This window comes from Manacus candei, unplaced genomic scaffold (genome assembly GCF_025592945.1).
Source record: "Manacus candei isolate 608988 ecotype Guabito, Panama unplaced genomic scaffold, ASM2559294v1 h1tg000014l, whole genome shotgun sequence".
NCBI lineage: Eukaryota > Metazoa > Chordata > Aves > Passeriformes > Pipridae > Manacus > Manacus candei.
In genome coordinates, this window is record NW_026138062.1 from 46343652 (window position 1) to 46363977 (window position 20326).

Genomic DNA, 20326 nt, shown 5'->3' on the forward strand with positions numbered 1-20326 from the left:
TGTTCCTTTGAGGGTGCTGTTCACCACCTGCAATTTTAAACTACATAATTTTAAACTACAACCAACTCCTGCACTGAAATATTTCCAAAAAAGCCAAAACATCATGCTTATTGCTTGGTCTTGCATTTACCTTAAAACACTTTCAATTTTGCTTCTGTATCTGTTTGCTTATTTTTATTGCTCTGACAGAAAAAAAATATTTTCCAAACTCAAGGCCCTGCCTGTTGCAAAAATTTACACATTTGCTTGTACCTGGTATTTGCCTTCTCTGTCTAAGTAGATGTTCTGCAGAACTTGATGGAGTTATTCTAGTCTTTCTCTATCCCTCTTGAAGATCTTTTCTTCCTGTGCAAAAAGATAACAGTTTGGCTAAAATGTGTTCTGCAAACTAGCATGTTGTTCCAAGTAACCTATGTTGACATAAATCCTACAGCAATTATCATTTCTTGAACTGAGGTTCTGACTTTATCTCAGAAGACTTTGAAGTCACTGCACCATGCCAACAAATGTTTTCATTGGTAAACTGATGAAAGTGATTTTTTAGCACTGCAAGTACTTGCTAAGGCCAGGGGTCACTAAGACATATCCCATCCAAGAGATGTGCCATAAGTGTGATTCCTAATCTTTGTTAAGATTCTGAGTTCTTCAACCATTCTGTTAATCTTGCTTATATGACTTTTTTTTCCAAACACCTGTTTTAGTCTTGCTGAAATCCTGGCCTTTTTTTTTACCTCTTGGTCAATATTCTGTATGTTTGAGAAAATTGAAAATCTATCTTCAGATAGAAATAACTATCTCCAGTGCTGTCTCCACTGTTGGTTGATTGTTTTTACTTCATCTGCTGTGCATCCCACAGTATTTGGATGGCTGTTTTTTCTCTGTGTTTTTATTTGATGTCATTCCCAGTGCACATCTCTCTTTGGCAGCAATAGACTGTCCATTATGTGAAGCAGACAACCACAGACCTTGTCTGTGTTTTCTGATCCAAGAGATGAGTCAACACTGTCTCTTCATTCCTATCCGTGTTGCCATTCCATCAGACACTTTACTATCAATGCCATTTTCATGTTTTTTGTCAGTACACAAATCAGGACATCTTGCACTCATGTCCCCATGTGGTGTTGAGCTGTTTGAATCTAGTGGCAAGTTCTGTGACTCACAGCTTCACAAGGATGGATGGAATATGCTGTCTTTGTGCATTCCTGATGCTAGCTACAACCCACAGCAATGTGATATTTATTTTCTCATGGTAAAAAATGCTGCTAGTAAAAATCCCAGCACTCAGGATTTTCTCTAGGTGAGAGTGTTCCACCGTTTACATAGATGACCTCTGGAATCAAGATGAGATCCAAAGACTTTCAAGAGCTGTTCCTCTTCAAAGATTTTCAGAGTAGGAAGCCTATGTCACTCAATATACCATGTGACTTTTAACCTGCGTAAACCTAGTGGAACTTCTTCAGTCACTAATGATAAGCCCTGGTTTCTTTCATACTACAAAGTAACGGCCTTTCAACCAGTGTGACACACCTGACTAATGTTACACTGCTATCATGCTCAGAGTTATATTCAATAGGTGCATTGTGACCTCTTTGCAACCTTCAAGCTTCCCTCCAACTTGAAGGAATCGTGACTAAGCTTAGGGACAGTTTGTGGAATTCCAACTTTTGTTTGATCTCCGAATGTCGTCCTTGAAACACATATTAAAATTTTGACCGAGTTCACCATGACTTTTCTCCCTTTTCTCTCACACCAGGATTTTAGTTACACTACTAAACTGGTAAGTAAGCCAAAATTTACGGAGCTTTGCTGAAGATGAGTTTTGCACTTGATGATACTCCTCCATTTCACCCCTTATGAACTCCAAGGGACAATGTTTTTTGCTTTTCCCCTTTGTTTCTTTTACTAACAACTTCAGGCTGTTTGTGTTGTATATACCCTTTACTTGGCTACATTTTCTCCTGTCTAAAAACACCTTTATCATTTTTGTGGGAAGATATTATGGCTAGCTGTACCATCTATCAGCAAACAAATTGTTCCGTGATATAAAAACAGATCATAAAATGCATCATCCTTCTTTAGTGCCAAGAGAACCTTGGGATCTGACAGGCTTGTTGGAAATGCTTTCCTCATGCTGGTTAGTGCAGAAAGTAAGATTCTTTCTTTTCCTTCCTTCCTTCCTTCCTTCCTTCCTTCCTTCATTCCTTCCTTCCTTCCTTCCTTCCTTCATTCCTTCCTTCCTTCCTTCCTTCTGTCCTTCCTTTTCATTCTTTAGAATTAATTGATTCTTTTCAAACCCTATTTGCTTCACTGTCCGTAATTCGGGTATTTTTATTTCAGCTTTCCTTCTGACTTTTATGATGTATAAACTGATTGTGCTTATTGTCCTATTTCTCTTCTTGATCCTCTTGTCCTGGTCCAAAATAGGTTCTTTTTCTTAGTTTCATGAAATTGTTTTAAGCTGATAACCCTTAGTGCCTTTACTCTCTCAGTAGACAAATTCTTCTGTCCTTGACAGCAGGTGAGGTCTCTCTGAATCTCTCTGATGATGCCTTTAACAAGAGTGTGCAATGTCATATTAACATAACATGCTAATACGCATGGAAGAGAAGTTCTCAGCCTTGCTCTCTGGTATGCAGAGAGATAACACGTTTGCACACATGTACAAGGCCTCCCTGGGCCAGAGAGTGTGTGGGAGGAGAAAGGGAAGATAGAAAAAGCCTTGGAGGAGGAAGGGCATTGCCTTTGCCCCTGGGGCTCAATGTGTGCAACACTGAAAAAAGTGGTCCTTGCATCCTAAATAAACTTTTTCATTAATCCTTCCACTGCCTTGGAATTCTTGGGAAGAATACCTGCATATGTTTACTCTATACCAGTGAAACAAAATAATCTAACTCATTTCTCTAATTTATTTTCTATTTTCTGTTCATGTATGACACAGGTTCAGTTCTTACCTTTTCTGTTTTGGTTTTTTTTTTCATATTTGTGCTGCAAATCCAGCATTTGCAGTAAGCTGAGTCCCTTATGTCATTTTATTAATCCATTTCCAGTTGGTCTCTTTTGCCTTGAGATCATATTTTCTCTTGGGGCTATTTTCATTATCAGGTTCCAGACATATAAACACATGCATAAATACTAACACATGGACTCCAAGTATATAAATTCAAATTGAATCTTTAGCCAGAAGCCTATTTATGTAGACAGCTTCAGAAAATGTTCCAGTCATGCCTATGCAGACTAACTGCTGATGTTTCCTCTAATGTTTTTTTCTCCACATTAAATGCTTCTTTATAATTCTGTAGAGATCACAGCACCTTGCCTCTTCTTATCTGAGGCCTTCACACAGCAACAGGTTCTGGTTTTATCAGAATTTCTGATGAACTAGTGACCAAATCTCCATCATTTGTGAACATGAAGGAGAATTAGAAGCTAACTCTTCAAAAATATTCTTGTTTAACTCGGTCAAGACCTGAATCTGAATGTGCCATAAGGTGCTGCCATCTGCCCAATTATCTAATCCCTGGAATCTACTAAAATATCAATTGCAAATAGAAATTAACAATATTTAGGAATACTTTAGAAATCTGAATACTGGTAAAAACTGTTAGCAAACCAGAAAGAACATTGTTTCATACTGAGTTGTGGTATCTTACAGTTACTAAAATAGTAATTATAAAAAAACCAAGACCAAACCAACTAAAAATTATGTTTTCATCTTTTAGTGAGTTTAACATTTAAACATCTTACTCTGTTGAAATGAATGCATCTTTAAGGCTACAACATATGTAACAATATGTATCTTTACAATTACTTAAAATTAAGACAATGCAACTAGCAATTGCAACATCAGAATCAGAAATAACTCCTGCTACAAGGCAGTGTGTGCTGTGTGTACTACCATCCATACCACACTCTTGTTGAAAGTATCTATTGCAGGACAGTAAAGTCCAATATTCAGGAAAGATGATTAATTAATTTTTATATGGAAGGCATCTTTCTGCAGCAGATAGAAATACATTAGGTATTATAGCTTCTTTCATCTTTTTGTATTATTGTGTTCCAGTCTTGGCTAGTCTAGAACAATATATTCCAGATCTGGCACAGTCTTATTCCAATGGAGAAATTTTCTACAATGCTGACCCATTATAACAGACACTAAATGCAATCTGGGGCATTTATGTAACATTTAAATGGATTTATTCAATTTGATGAAAACCTTTCCTTAGTTCCCCCAAATAAAAAAACAATAACTGTTATGTTGACAAAAACTTATAGACTCTTCTGTGCTAATGTATTCTATTCTTAGTCTGCAGAGTGAGAACATTTTCATAGCATTTCTTTGTAGATTAATTGATCTAACTACTATGAGAGGTCTTATCATTCCTCTGCCAGAGATAAATTCTGCTGCTAATGATGATGCAATTGTTGCAATTGTGCTGCGCTATGAATGACACAGGACAAATCATGTTTATGATGAGGTATCCCTGAATCTAGTAAAACCACAGTAAACAGCAAAGTAAAGAAGCAACAGTAATCCACTGTCATGGTTTAACCTCAGCTGGCAACTCAGTCCGACGCAGCCTCTTGCTCGCTCTCCCACCACATCAGGATGGGGGAGAGAATTGGAAGAGTAAAACTGAGAAAGCTTGTGGATTGAGATAAAGACAGTTTAATAAGTTAAAAGCAAAAGCCATGCACACAAACAAAAAATAAAACAAGGAATCCATCACTTTCCATGGGCAGGCCATCTCCAGGAAAGCAGGGCTCCATCAGATGTAACAGGGACTTGGGAAGACAAAGGTCATCACTCTGAATGTCCTCCTCTTTCTTCTTCTTCCCCCAACTTTATCTACTAAGCATGTCGCCATATGGTCTGGAATATCCCTTGGGCCAGTTGTGGTCAGCTGTCCTGGCTGCGTTCCCTCCCAGCTCCCTGTGCACCCCCTGCCCACTTGCTGGTGGGGTGTCATGAGGAGCAGAAAAGACCTTGACTCTGAGAATTGCTCAGCAGTAATTAAAACACTCCTGCATTATCAAAAGTATTTCCAGCACAAATCCAAAACACAGCACCATATCAACTACTATGGAAAAAATTAACTCTATCCCAGGCAAAATCAGCATAGCAGTAAAATAAGCAGAGAAGTATTCAAATGAATAGAGAGCACCTCTGTTGACAAAGGCTGTCTGAAGTCTCTCTGTCAACAAAGCAGCATCACCAGGCTGCCACTTACACTTTTATTGGCAGCATCCCTGCTGAAGATGCTGTTAGTCAGCTCTGCAAGGTTGCTTTGTTCCCATGCACTGAACAGTGGTGGACAGATATATGTGGAGTCCATCTCAACTGTTCTGTGATTTGAGGTTTGTAGAGTAGAAAAAACATAAAGACTTCTTTTGTCCTCACTTACACCATAGGCTTTGAGGTGAAAAAACCTTGAAAAACACAACTCCGAATTTAGGAGAAGGAAGTAGTTTGACTATTTTTGCCACACTTCCAAATGCTGTTGTAGACACTGAGCATCCAAGCGTGAATAATTTGGCTTGTGTGGTTCTTCAATGCTATTTAACTATTCACTGATGACTCCATCGTTTGTATATTCTCTATTTTCTTAGTTTGCCCTAGCCTTAGATATAGTAAAATGTTCCTTATACTGAATGATTCATCCTAGATTTTGCTTTACTTTTTCCTTAAAAAGCTCTCTTAAAATCTTCTCCATATCATCTTGCTCTTAGTCATAGAAAAACAGATGAAAACAAAATTCTTCTGGGACTCTTCATTATGAACTGTTTGACTTGATAGAGAAAACAATTTTCTATGCATTTCTACTGTCTAAGCAGCTTGTTGATACTTCTCCAGAAGCCTATTTGTCTTTGTATTCATTAGATCTCAGCAGTATATCCAAATCACTCCACTTTTTGTTACCTGCAGGACCAGAAGTTTGGCTTTAGCTTTTCCAGCTGTCTTTGCTCAGACCTTGCAGTAACTTCAACCAGGTGCAGTGAAAGGGAATGGTTGTGTTGTATCATTGCCTGCTCAAGGGTCTGAGCTATAGGTGGCTCTTGGATGAAGGAAGAAGCAGTCAGTTTTATGGGGAGAGAGGGAAGTATGGGCTGAGGTAACCACAAAAAGTTTTTGGCTTCACTAAGAATTTTGTTGAATTAGGTACCACAGAATTTTGTCCCATATTGCCTAGACTGTTTGAAGTCATCTTTGAAGTCATCTCCAAACATCTGGAGCCTTTTGTTTTTATGACATTTCTCTTAGTAACAGACTTGGAAATAGCTCATCGAGCATAATGACAACAGGATGTTAAAATATGGTGTTAATGCCTCTTCTGAGATGCTTATGTCTATTTTGTAGCTGATAAATTCCCTGGGCTAAATTACACCCTTGGATAGGAAATGGCTATCACAAAAACCAATGGGAGTCTGATACAGTCATCAAGGGATGATAAGTAGCCCTCAGGGAAAACAATATAAACATATATCTTCTTCTACTACTTGATCCAACTAATTAAGAAATCAGAATGTGATAGAAAAATGTTGATGGTGAGCAGATGCATTTGTTGAGTGATTAATGCCAGTCCGGTTTCTAAAGCTAACATATACAGCAGACTACTCAATATTTTGCTATGAACTTTAGAAGTCTAATTAAGTGTTACTACCAATTCTCTGTAAATCACCAGAAATGTGGCAAGTATTTTGCTAAAGGTCACCTCTGTATTTTGCATCTGTTTAGGTGCATCGATCTCATTGGGACATTGCATTCTCCCTGTCTGTTATGTCTGCATATTTTTCACCTTATATTTTAAATTTTTCAGGAAATTATAGAAGTGGCTGTGATTCCAGCTGCCATGCACATCACAGGTGGGATTCACTGATTTTAGACATCTGTGGTATAAAACAGTCACTCCAAGGTGTCCATTTATTCAACACATCAAACAGGTTAGTCCAGTTAGACAAACTGGGTTAGTCACACAAGAAAACTGGTAACTGAGAGACATTAAAATTAAAGCTCCTAAGGAGCATGAACTTGTCAATAATATGCAGATGGTCTTTTTAGTCTCATATTTAGGTTGTTGAGAACTCTAAGTAAGCATTGAGTATCAGATCTGCCATAATTCACTGAATAAAGAGATGTGCTTAAGTTAGGCTACTTAGATTAGAAAACCCTCCTCCAAAGCTGAAATTCTACCCACAATCATCAGTGTTTTATGTTTTACAGCTTCTGGTGTCTTGCTGTGTGCCATGACATTTCAAAACTGAATACATCAGCGAGCAGTTTAAGAATATTTGCAAAAGAGATTCATTTCCTTGAGCTGTCATAGACCCAATACAGTTTTCACAAATTGTCATTGTTTTTCATATTTATGCACATTTCCTGATTTCTTGACAAGATACCTACCCCTCAAGGTGACCTGAATTCCCTTGATTCCAATTGTGTGTTTACCTTTCAAATTGAGGGTATATGGAAGCATGATCTGAAGAGAAAATTTAAAACTATTTGTCTGCAGCTGAGACAAGAAGCACCAGGAAAAAAGTGCCTTGTATTTTTTCCACCCACTGGAACATATCAGTATCCACATGGTCTGTGGACTCGACACATAAGAGATTATTTTGCTTTTATAAATTCAATTAAATGTAAGAGATTGCTGTTGATATTTGTTTAACTCAATGGTATATTAGTTGTAAGCTTCCACAAAAATACCTGTCAAAGACAGCTGGAGCATTTTGAACATCTATGTCCCATATTAGTGCTATAACCAATGATGTGAATTAGGAGGATCCTTACAAGGCTTTATGTCAAGTCTCTGAAACCAATTTTACAGGGAAGTAAATCTGACCTGCGTGCTGGAAACACATTGCTCTGCAATGTATTTTATATGTCAAAAGTTGGACCCAATAATGAGTCAATGCTTAGAGTTCAGTCATAGTGGGTCATCTCCTCAAGACAGAGAAATAAATTTCTCAAACCAGCAATGACCCAAAAGTCCTGCTTTTTCTCCAAAGAGTCCAAGGGCATAGGGAGCCTGTGAAAGGTATAACATCACTGCATGTAGAACTAAATCCACCTCTCATCATGAAGGTGATGCTGGAATAATCCTTAAAGTCCAAAAATAGAAGTTAGTAAGGCATCACTTTTAGATAACAGTGATGATAAACACAACCATTTCTTTATTCAATAGTCCCTTCAATTAATGCTAATTAGTTTCTTTCTGCACTTTTGAAACAGGCATATTTAAGACATTTGATGAAATAAACCTGTGGAGAATAAATAGTTGATATGTAATCATATTGATGTCATTTGCTTTAGCAATAGGCTTTCTTCTTTAAGAAACCAATGTCCTGGAAAACAACTGACTTGGGATAGAAGCACTGTGTCCTTATAAGATTTGTCTGTGGTCTTTCATGTCTTCCTCTGTGCTTTTCTTTAGCTCTCTCAAGGTCAGACTTAAAACTGAATATTCCTGAAAAAAAAGAAAAGAAAAGAAAAGAAAAGAAATGAGCACTGTGTAATGAGATAGGTTGCTGAACTTATATAAAAAAGCATTTCATCTCAGACTGGGACCCTTTCATTCTTTAAAATACTTTGTTTTGCATCCAGTGTTTTTTTTATTGGCATGGGAACCCAATTACTTTGTAGAGCAGTCGATTTCCTACATCCCAGTGACTTACAGAAGTTATTTGTTGGATCAGAATTGGCCCAAGCAGGAGAAAATTCTGACCTTCCTGACAAAACAGATCTTCTTAGAAGCACAGCTGGACTTTGAAGAATAGGCAGAATTAAAAATTGAATTTTTAGTTGACAGAGGTTGTAGTAAACTGTTTCTTAGGGAATCCAAAGTGGAGTCGGTGCCTACTCAATTCCAGAAAACAAGGTTTTGGAAACAAAGCTCCCTGGTCCCTCCCCAGCCCCCCCCATTGCAATATAAAGTTCATATGCACTAGAAGCTGCACTCTAATAGCAGTTTATAAGTCTTAGCTGTCTCATCTCTTCCTTTTATTTAGGTTCACATCTTCACTTCCTTTAGAATTGCACAACTCCCCTTTTCCTATTCACCAGCTAGTAAGCTGGTGAACGTCTTACATACAGAACTGCAAGTATGCTCACTCAGAAAATTGAAAGAGATTTTAACAAGAAGATAGGGTAGCCTGCAAGATGGGGCAGGGTTTGGCCCAAGTTGTTAACCAGCCAGTTGCTTACACATAACAAGCTTCTTTTATTCTCCCTTCTCCCCCATTTTCTCAAGCTTGTTCTTTCCCAGCCCATCTTCATCTCTCTTTTTCTAGCTCCATGTCCTCCCAAATAAACAACTCTCTATGTTACTTTTCCCTCTTGGTCTCACTTTTGCTACCTTTACACCCAAACTAGGTATCTCTGATGCTGTTACCTCAATCATTTCAGTCATACCAAGCATCTCTAAAGGGTTTCCTAGACCTTGCCACCTCAGTTCCCAGAGGTCCCCAGTACCCCCTTACAGGTGTCAGTGGGTTTGGTTGTTTCTCATACAATTCCCCCTTAAATACCTGCAAAATTTGGCCATCCTTCATAGTGTTACCCATGACTATTGTCATCTTCTTCTAGTTGTCACTCTGGTAGTTTTTCATGGTCTGTTTAGCTAACTAAGCCTCAGGCCAGGACCTGGTCATCAGCTTGCCTATCTCACCAGGGACATTTTTATTGAGGAAGAGTCAGCTTTGAGGATTAATTTTCACAGTTTCTTTTTTTTTTTTTTTTTGACAAAGAGTATTCTGGAGACAGATTTCTGCATGCTGTACTATTGTATCTCCTTGACACTTAACAGATTGAATGACCTATAGCGCAGGTAATACTCATTTCACTTAAATTTAAATACTCATAAATAAGTCATCTAAATGGGCTAAATCAAGGTGACTCCTGTAAATTCTTCACAGGTAATAAAGAAAAATAGACAACTCTAATTTATTTTCATCCCATCCTATAACCAGTGTCTTAAGAGACATTGACTAGTCTTCTGAATGGAGCATACATTGACACATATTTTTTATATGCGTGACCTCAGGTGCAATAAATTCAGTCCTAAGTGTATTCAGAACTGATTATTCATCTTCATCCTTGCACATATTAATTAGAGGTAATTTTTCGTTCACCAGTTTTTCAGGTTAAATGATTCTATGATCTAGATTTGATTACTGTTCCAAGTTTGAAAGATCCTCCTAAAACCTTTCTCAAATTCTTTGCTTTGCAGGAATAATAGATCTGAATCTTAAGCACTTGTACTGCATCCATAGTGGAACCCTCATAATACCTGATTTAAAGAGAGGAATTGCATTTCAAGAACAAAATGACTCCACTGAAATTAATACATCAGTTACAGTAAAAATATAGTAGCCATTCTGGATAAAAAATGCCTCGTGCAGAGTTTTTCCCTCCATTGCTATGATAAACTCTATACAACTGTACTTCTGAGTGACAAAAGAAATGCATAAATGCAGGCCAGATGAAGGAATACAATATAAAGGCAAAAAGTATTTTCAATCAAGTTTCTTACACCAAAAGTCACAGCATTTTCTCTCTTTTCCAGTCCAGCATTTTGGAAGAGCCTTTAAATGAAATTCCAAGTCATCCAGTTTCCCAAGTAAAGCATTTGCAAATTCTGCCTAAAACACAATTAATCTCCCAATGATTATTATGACACAGTTTTCACATTTGAGCAAAGGGGCCTCTTTTCTTTGGCACTGCAAGATCTCTCAGACAATAAACCAACACATTCAACCTGTAAATTGAACAAAACCAGAGGTGAGATGTATAGCTAAAAGCAAAATAAGTCCAGTTCAAACCTGTGTGAGAAAGAACCTGAAACAGGAACTCTCCTATTCTCCATGTCTTTCAGCGCAGATAAACAAAAAGGTTTTGGGACTGAAGGTGTTGGCTGGGGTTTTTCTTTATGGTAGTATCTGTGCATCTATCTTTAGGACAGTTGGGTAAATATGAACAACACTTATCTTTGGGCCACAATATATGAATGCAAAACACACAGAACTGGAAGGTAAATATGTACTTCTCCTTGTAAAACATCACATAAAAATTCCTCCTCGGGATTTGTGGATATTTTCTATAAACATATATGTGCATATACTGGTCCATTTCCAGCTCATTTTAAAGGTTTTTATTTGAAAAGAATAAAAATTTCATACTTTAAACAAAAGATTTTTGGATCCAAGCATATTACTTGTAAATTAATTAATTTCTGAGACATAGCTTCAGAGTACCACAAAAGATGATTATTCCCTTCTCTCACAGCTGTGAATCTGAAGCAATGACAGGTAAAATTTGGAGGAGAGACAGGAACAGATCCACGAGTTCCTGTGGATCACAACCATTAGTTGTTTCCTTGATCTGGCCATTCCACAATCCCAAAATGAACAGGAAGATATGGTTTGTGCAGGGTGAGGTTCTGCTAAGACCATTCTCATCTGGTACCCTCTTCTAGTCTCATCTGGTATCCTCTGCTACAAATACTAGGTGAGACTATCTCATCAATAGATAGATACTATTCTGGCTGAATGAGATAGAAATTCAGCAAGAACTTCAAACTCTTTTCATGCTAAATTGAACTCTGAATCACCTGTACCTGAAGTGTTGAGAAAAAAAGAGGTCAGTACACTTTGCAACTGTTTTTTAATGATATGTTTTACACTGTTAACACAAAAAGAATGTTTACTTTGTAAATAATTTTTTGTTGGTGCTGTCTTGAGAGTAATGGAGTTTAATTTTCAGTGACTTTTTCTTTGGTTTGGGTTGGTTGGGTTTTTTAGTTCTGAATGTGCAAGGCTTGAAATGCATCTATTAAATATTACCAACTTCAAGGCACTGGACTAAAGATAAATGAAGCAAGTGGGGAGAACTACTTTTAAAAGGCAACAACAAGAAGAGGTCTTACCGGGCCCCTGGGGAGAATCAAAGGTACGATAATCTTCAGAAACGAGACAAGGTCTGACGCAAAGTCATGAAGCTGTTTGACATCAGAAGATTAGATTTTATCTACACTTTGTCCTTTTTAGAGCAAGATTTAGAGTTAAAAAAAACACGTGATGGAAACTGGCAAAAAAAGAAACATGAGCAAACAAGAAGATCACTTAAAACCTGACCTTAAAAGCTCTGATTAGGACTTCTCTTATTCTTTCACTGTGTGTCACTTGTCTGTTCCTCTTCCTGTGAATTGCAGTCATGTGAATACAACTCTAAGACGCCTACCATCAGATAACCAGCACAGCCTAGTTTTCAAAGTGATTAAACTGTTTTGATTTACATTTCTTCATAAAATACTGCTAGATTAATTTTGTATCAGTAGGTTATGAGTGGTTTCTTTCCACCACATGACTAAAATCATGGTGTTATTGCATGTCTTCCACAGACTGAATTATTAAAAAAAATTTTAAAAATCATCCAAATGAGCTTTCAGGTTGACTCAGCAGAAGTATGACTGTGCGAAATGTTTTCCTGACTGGTCCAGTGGTAATAGGATCAATAATTGATCCTATTGCTGTTCAGGGGTGACCTATGCTGTTCATGGTTTGGCAACACAATTTCTGTATCACCTCTACATTGTCCATACAGACTGTTATAGAGCCTTTGGCCTCTTATTCCCTTGTCTTGAGTAACTAGTACTGTACTTAGGACATTAGAAAGACATACCCTGGAAATCCCCTTGCAATAAGTCTTGGAATAGCTCTGATGGATAGAAATATCTTGTATTTATTAGCACCATTTGTAGAATTCAATGATAAGCAAAAAGCTCCTTGATGGAACAATTTCAAACACTGCATCTAGATAAACGAAGACATAGCCCCAGAGGATAATGAATCCTGCATCCACCCCACTCATCTTTAAACACCTAAGAGTAGATCCATAAAGCTAAACAACGAGTGTAAAAAAGGAAGCTGAAGCACTGGACCTATGTGGTTTGTACTGCTGGTTAACTTTCTCTCCTTCTGGGTTTCCTTTGGACAATTCCAACTAGCTGCCTCTGTGAAACACCTGCTACAGAGAAAGACGAATCCAATGTGAAAATGAGTTAGTAATATATAATTGATTAAGCAGTACTGACAGTTTCATTTAGTCACTCAAGTTGGTCACATGTTGAATATGTTCAGTAACAATCTCTGAATTCTAGGATCTGCGATCTGATTTCCTGTCTGATGGTTTCTTCTCCACTGACGAAGGATAGGAATGTACTTTACAAACCTGTATTCCCAAATATGGGTTCTTTCAAACACTGTGCAAGATGACAAATCACACACAGAGTTATTTGAGCTTATTTAATATCTGTGCAGAGATGGGTGCTAGGTGATCAATCCACAAAGGTAACACACCTTCAGCATCTCCTGTATATACAATAACCTAAAGCTACAGTCATTGGCTTTTTGTTCTCTTGTCTCAGTTTAAACATAAAGATATTGTAGACAATGATTTTACTATACATGGTCTAAGAGGAAGGAGCTTATGTGAGTAAGGGGCAATCAGCCTATCAGCAGGTATTTTATTGAGCTAATGAGCAAGAAGTTCAAGCAAAGTTGTTCTTTGGTTTTGTAAATTGATTTAAAATGTCCTCCTGTTCTTACTTCTTGGGTCATGGCTCTTGGTTCCTTCAGATTTGGTTATTCCCTCATTTTTCATAAGTTCTTTTACTTGTCTTGTACTACAGTGAATTTTTAACCTTCTTATGGCACTTTATTCAACAAACCTACATACCTCATTTAAGCACATAATTGGCATTTATCACATTGTTAATAACACACTGGCAAAAAAAAAAAAGTATAAATATCATCTCTCCAGTTAGCTAATGGATGTTCATCAAAATTAAAGGCAGCAAATTCCCTAGAGCAAACACACAAACAGCTGCCAGCACTGTTACACAAGTTCTGTGTCTTGTGATAAGCATAAGAAACTCTTCAGTCTGAGTGTATGAGCAAAACCAGTGCAAGAGGCAGTAGAAAGCACTTGCAACATTTCTGTGAAATCATGTAAGAGACACTTTCTTCTCAAAGGCAGTGAACTGCACTGCACAGTGAGCAGCACTGTTTCAGAGGAAGTGGTTGCTGACTGCTGTTCCCAGAACCATGAATCAAGAGTTAATCATCCTCCTTAAGTCAGTCACAAGGCATTGTGACTGACTTAAACCACAAGCTGTGGTTTGAATGCCTCGGCTCAGAAGCTCAGAGAACTTTTCTGAAACCTGGCTGTTAGTTAGCTTAGTGTCTTTGCCTATTTTGAAGTCATTTAACTTGAGGAGGAAGAGTTTATGTAATTAGATCTTTTAATCATAAATGAGGGGTTTGTATGAAGCGTGCATCACATTTTTTTTTTTGACAAAATCTACAAAACTATCTGATAAAAAAATACTAGCGTATTTATTATGTTTGCTCTCTGGTTACAGTTGTCTTTCCTCTTTTCCCGGTTCATTACTAAACCCTCATTTTGCAAAGCTACTTTCATAGAGTTCTGCTCTGTATTTACTACTTAGAGCTTACCCCTTGCTCCTTTCTCTGGTTTCTATTATTATACCACAGTTATCATCAGCATACGAAGCCAGTTGTCGGGTTCCAAGAAACATTTTATTTGCAGCTAGGCTTGTATATATGCATGAAGCACCAGTGAATGAATAAATTTCATTATATTTTACGCTATCACAGTCAGAAAATAGATGGATGCTGCTTGAAAAACAATAGGCAACAGGTCAGGAAAATCTATAAACAGTATTGAACAGAGCTGGCTAGTGGAAATGCTGTGAATTCATGCAGTTTGGCCCTTTGACTCTCACAATAAATGCTGGGTATTGTCTCTGGGAGGGGAAGGTAATGGATTGGGCTGCAGCCACATCACTATGCTTTTGATAAATATATGTCTTTGAGGAAGATTTTGGCTCTCGAGTAACAGGTGGAGATCACATTCCTCTACCATTTTTCCCTGTTTGGGACCATCTACAAGAACATGTCTAGTTTTCCCCTTGATGAATCGAAATGTTAAAGCAATGCCCAGCTCCCCATATGGTGAACTTGCATGTTTATATATTAGTGGTACAAAGTCACATGTGGATTTTTTTGGCTTAGTCAGACTCCCACATGCACTTCCTCCAGCCATCCAAATTAGGTGACTTCACTACATATGAAGTTGCCATAGAAGCTGTGCTCTGCTAAACATGTACCAGGTGTGCGTAGCTCTCACTATTGTGAATGAGAATTGCATGAGCAGTTCAAAGGAAGATGAAATCCCCTGAGGTTGTTACTCCAACTTGTTTTTCAAAATATAAATTACTGTCTCTGTGCTTCATCACTGCACATTTTATCTGGAAACAAGATCATTTTGTCATTAAGGTCTTGGCTGGTAGCTCATTCTTTAGAAAAACATATGTTCATTTTAATTTTTTGAAATAAAACCAATTATGTCCCCAACACAGGATGGACATCGACCAGTTGGAACGAGTCCAGAGGAGGGCCATCAAGATCATTAGTGGGATAGAGCACCTCTTCTACAAGGAAAAGTTGACAGAATTGGGGTTGTTCAGTCTGAAAAAGAGAAAGCTCCAGGCTGACCTAGTTGCAGCTTGCCAGTACCTGAAGAGAACCCACAAGAAAGATAGAGAGGGACTTCTTACACTACAATTTTTGTGTAGTGACACAAAAAGGAGGAATGGATTCAAATTGAAAGAAAGTAGGTTTAGATTAGGCATTAGGAAGAAATTTTTCACTTTGAGGGTGCTGAGGCACTGGAACCAGTTGCCCAGAGAAGTTGTGGATGCCACACCCCTGGAAGTGTTCAAGGGTAGACTGGATAGAGCTCTGAGCAAGCTGGTCCAGTGAAAGATGTCCCTGTCCACAGCAGTGGGGTTGGAACTAGATTATATTGAAGGTCTTTTCCAACCCATATTTTAACTGAAAACAATCTTTCCCAGTTGTATCCTGGGACCATGTTCTTAGTACCCTAAAAGTCAGCAAGACCCATAACTGTGATATGATTCCAGATCCATGAGACAAAGATCCAGTAGCAAACAGGACACTGAGACTTTATCAGCAAGATCCATGAACTGTACAACCACTCAGCCCTCCGACTCTTCCCAAAATGAGATAGCAGTAAGTGGGGTAGCAACAGGAAACTTCGCACCTAATTGTTTGCACCAATTCCCATGGTGTCTTTTGCTTCTGCTATTGAGCAATGGGAATGTAAAATCTCAGTGTGTTGGGGCTTCATATCCTTTCTGTACCGGTGAATGTAAAAAGCGTAGGAACATCCAGACCAAGGGAGTTTTAGTTTATAGCACTATTTTTATCTATAAAATAAATAAAAAAACACACTATCAAAACAATCATCCACTGATAACCTTCATGAAGGGGAATCTCTAGGAAGAGAAATAACAATTCAGGAAAGAGGTTAATTATGCGCTTTCATGCACTATTTGAAAGAGTTCAGCTATTCTAATATAAATAGCCCAGATTCTTCTTTATATGCTTCATGTCTAGTTTGTATTCTATCAAACATCCTGCCAAAATTCAGTTTGAGTAGAAAACCATTTTGCAAGATTGCACAAAATCAATTCAGAAGTTCTTAAAATTAAGATTAATTCAGAATTATTTTTTTCTGCATGCAAAAAGAAAAAAGAAAAAGCTTTCAAGCTTAGTCCTTATAGTGAGATCTTTTACTCTCTGTTAATGAGTGATTCCAAGCCCCTGTGCTTCCACCCACACAGAAAGTGAATGTTAACGTCATGTTAACCTAATAGACTTTGTCCAGCCAGGCTGGTGGGTACCACAGCTGCTTCTTGCCAGCCAAGAACACAAAATAAGTGGGTGTCAATGGATTAATTGCTGCTTAGTCCCTTTCAGCAGCAGCTCTCTGCATGACCAGAGGATGGTATTTTAAACCCCATGCACTCTGCTTTGGCTGAGGTTTGGGAACAATACTTGGCACTGTGCTCTGTTTTTGTGTTTCATGTGCCAGGCTTTCCTTGCAAGGGAGGGAGCAACAGGAGTGCTCAACTCAGGTCAGGTAGGGAGAATATCTCTTCAGCTGGAGCCAGAGGGAATTCTCTGCTCTCAAAAATATCAGTGTGCTTCTCAAGGGCTGCTCAGTAATGTGCCAGGAAAACTCAGGAATTCAGATATCAAGTATAATTCAGTATCACTTTGGCATTTTAGTGCTACATAATATTTCAGGGAGAAAAATGCATAGCATAGCATAGCAATGCACCCCCTTCTTGAGAAGGAGAGTTATACTGAACATTAAATACATGGAAACATGCTTGGGTTCACATCTGTCTGGAAGCTTAAAGCTATTCCCAAAGGATGAGAAATTGCAAGTTTTAATATATAGTTGGATTATCAGAGCACTATGGTTCATGCTCATGAGCATGGACCTACATCCACTTTCCCAGATGCCTGTGGCAAACTTTATGCCATGGGTAACCACCCCTGCCCCTCCAGCCTCAGCCTGAGCTCATATGCCAGGCTGTGGTCTAGCAAGCCTGTGCTGTGTGTGGGTTGGACGTGTGTATCACACATGTCTGTCCTGCCAGCCAGCTGAGATAGCAACATTAACACCGGTGAGATCTGTCAGAACCCTAAGTTATACCTTTTTCCTTTCTTTTCCCACCTGTTATTTGTCCCAAGTGTCTTTTTAGGTAACGAGGTATCCAGGCATATCAGCTTGCCTCGAGCCTCCAGATTCTGTCAAGATGTTAATAATCACTCTTCAAACTTCTTTGAGGGCTATGTCTAAAAACAAAATGCTGGTCTTACTTGTTCTCCCCTTATGGAATTTCCTGTTTTTCTTTACTTTGTGCCTCATGAAACCAGTTAGACCTTAACTTTGTGGCTCTACCCTCCCCAGATGTAGCGAGCTCTCTGCACAGGCACAACCCCAAGGCCTCAACTGTAAGCTAATAACTAGCAAAACTATAGATGACCAGTAAAGAAGAAATTGATCTAGTGTTGATAGCACATGTACATGTCTTCTGATTTTGTTTTTTCATGCTTCCTTAAAAACAAAACTCAGAACAAAACCAGCTACCGCAAAATAATTGAAGAAGAAACACTGAAGTGAATGTCATCCTGGACAACATAAATGAAATATATTGCAAAACTAGTTATGAGAAAGCCCTTAGTCTGCAATATGCATGTTTTTCTAGACAGACTCTTGCTCAATAATATGTGTCAAACTGGCTAAAAATTGCACTATGATCTTCCTACAATGAGGGTACGTGCTGGATTTCACAGATTTTAGTTTTTAATGCCAATGATTAAAAAATACTTCCTACTAGGTAAGGGGCAGTCAGAGGATTGTAAAAGCAATCCTGACTGTTTAAATATTTTAACACATCACACACACCTCCATATTTTTGGGTACCTATTCTGACCTCCAGCTTCCAGTAGGACTTGATTTCATAGCACACTCAGCAAAGAAGGCTCTTCGCATTCTGTGTTCAGCAGTTCTTCCACAGGCAAGGAGGTGATTACCTAGAAGAGAAGAGAAGAGGATCTAAGTGAGAGGCAGAGAACTCAGGAGGTAGAGAAACAAGTATGAAAACAAGAATGGGCATGAAGAGCAATGAGCAGGCAATGCGAAAGAGAAGCCTTGCTCCTTTTGCCTTAGTTAAGCAAAAAAAGCAATAAGATCACTTGATCTGGCATTTATTTGGACAGAAGTATCATTTATTTTTGTAAAAATGAAATAGACAGATTTACTGCCTTCTGATTCAAAAGAGCCTTTGGAGATCCCAGAGCAGGGACTGCACTTTGTCTCTCCTGTGAATGGGGGAGGACAACCTTGTAGCAGAAATATCACCCTGAGCTGACAGCGATCTGTTTGCAAAACCACTGCAGGTTCACAGTCATCAACACTGCTAATATCAGTACAAACCTCCCAGCTGAGGTTTCTTTCTTCCCTTTACAAGTGTATCAGGTGGAGGATTAACCCTTCCACTCTCAACTGCACAAAGCTGCACTCACTGTCACACAGAAAATTCTCGCAGTACGGACCTTACAATGTCCCCTCCACCCCAAGGCCTCATACCAACCAAAAAGCAAAGCATCACACACAGGATAATCCCACCAGGTTGACAGGACATACCAGAAAAACTCCAGAGAGCTGTGTTTCAGAAGTCAGCTGGATTCCTTGCTGCCCAGGAGCTTGAGAGCAGTGCCAGAAGTTCAGGTGTATGTCAGGGTGTCTGCTCTTTCCATTCCCAACACTGGAGAAAGCATTCCCCTGTCCACAGGATGAAAACAGTGAAGGAGAGCTAGCTCTTACAGTCCCTGTCTGCATTTAACCTACCCCTCTACCACAGGTAAAGAGACGACTGCATTTCTAAATCAAGAAGGAATCATAGGCTCCATGCATTTGCTGGTTTCATTGCTCCTTTCAGCATTGCAGAAAGATGTTGGGCAAGGCTTTTCCTGTGATGTCCTCATAAAAACAGAGTCAGGGGCCCCATGCGGGTGTATAGTAGGAGAATGGCAAAAAAACAGATGTTCATATTGAATATTAGGAACAGCTTTTTCACCATGAGGACAGTCAGGCAGTGGGACAGAGGCCCAGAGTTTCTGCACTCCAGGGAGTGCTTGACGGCTTTCAAGACCCAGCTGGATAAGACCCTAAGCAACCTCACATTGTTCAGAGATGATCCTGCTTTGGCCAAGTTTTTGGGAGTGAAGATGCCCAAAGTCCTTCCCAACCTGAATCATGCCACGATCCTACACACTTTGAACCTCTTCTTTTCCAGGAGAATGGAAGAGAAGTCCCTGAGTGCTGTTCATTGAAGACTGTAATCTCCCTACTGCATGCTATTGCTCAGAAAGACAAGCTTCACTGTGCATGGACTTGGTCTCCTGCTCCTGCAGAAGTGTATTGCCAGAGATTTTCCTCTCTACCTGAAGAATGTTGAGGTAATCATACTGTTGAAGGAGAAAGCAGAGGTTTATTTTGTCTGATATATCTGGGAAGGAAGGGAGAACAAGGAGAAGCCAACTTAGTCCAAGTCATTACAACCCCTAGAACCAGTGAATTCAGCAGAAGTTAGGAGAAGAAAATATAACCTCTCCTTGCTTTTTACGTTTCTGTAGAAAGAGGCTCACTGCTCCCACACATAGCAAGGACTTTGGGCTACAACTACAAAAGGTACAAATGCATCCTTACACAAATGAGAATGCAAGTATTGCTCTGAGGTGTTTAGCAAGCACTTTCTTGTATGCATATGGTTTCTGAGAAAAGCTTGACCGTTCTTTACAATTATCTTATCCATAAACTCTTGCATCAAAACAGTGCAAAACCCAGTGAGGAAAAACCAAATAAAGCTTC

At 38.8% G+C, this 20326-nt stretch overlaps 1 long non-coding RNA gene across 2 annotated transcripts; it reads right to left on the reverse strand.

Annotated features, from left to right (window-relative positions):
• Window positions 1–8251: 8251 nt before the first annotated feature.
• LOC127467378 (uncharacterized) lies at window positions 8252–19210 on the reverse strand. Of its 2 annotated transcripts, none has more exons than XR_007903080.1 (4): window positions 19100–19210; window positions 18359–18486; window positions 11919–12076; window positions 8252–8462 (listed from the first exon to the last, which is right to left on the reverse strand). It is a non-coding gene; the product is annotated as an uncharacterized LOC127467378 (long non-coding RNA). The 2 variants fall into 2 exon arrangements; XR_007903079.1 differs by lacking the exon at window positions 8252–8462 and adding an exon at window positions 10548–10751.
• Window positions 19211–20326: the final 1116 nt, after the last annotated feature.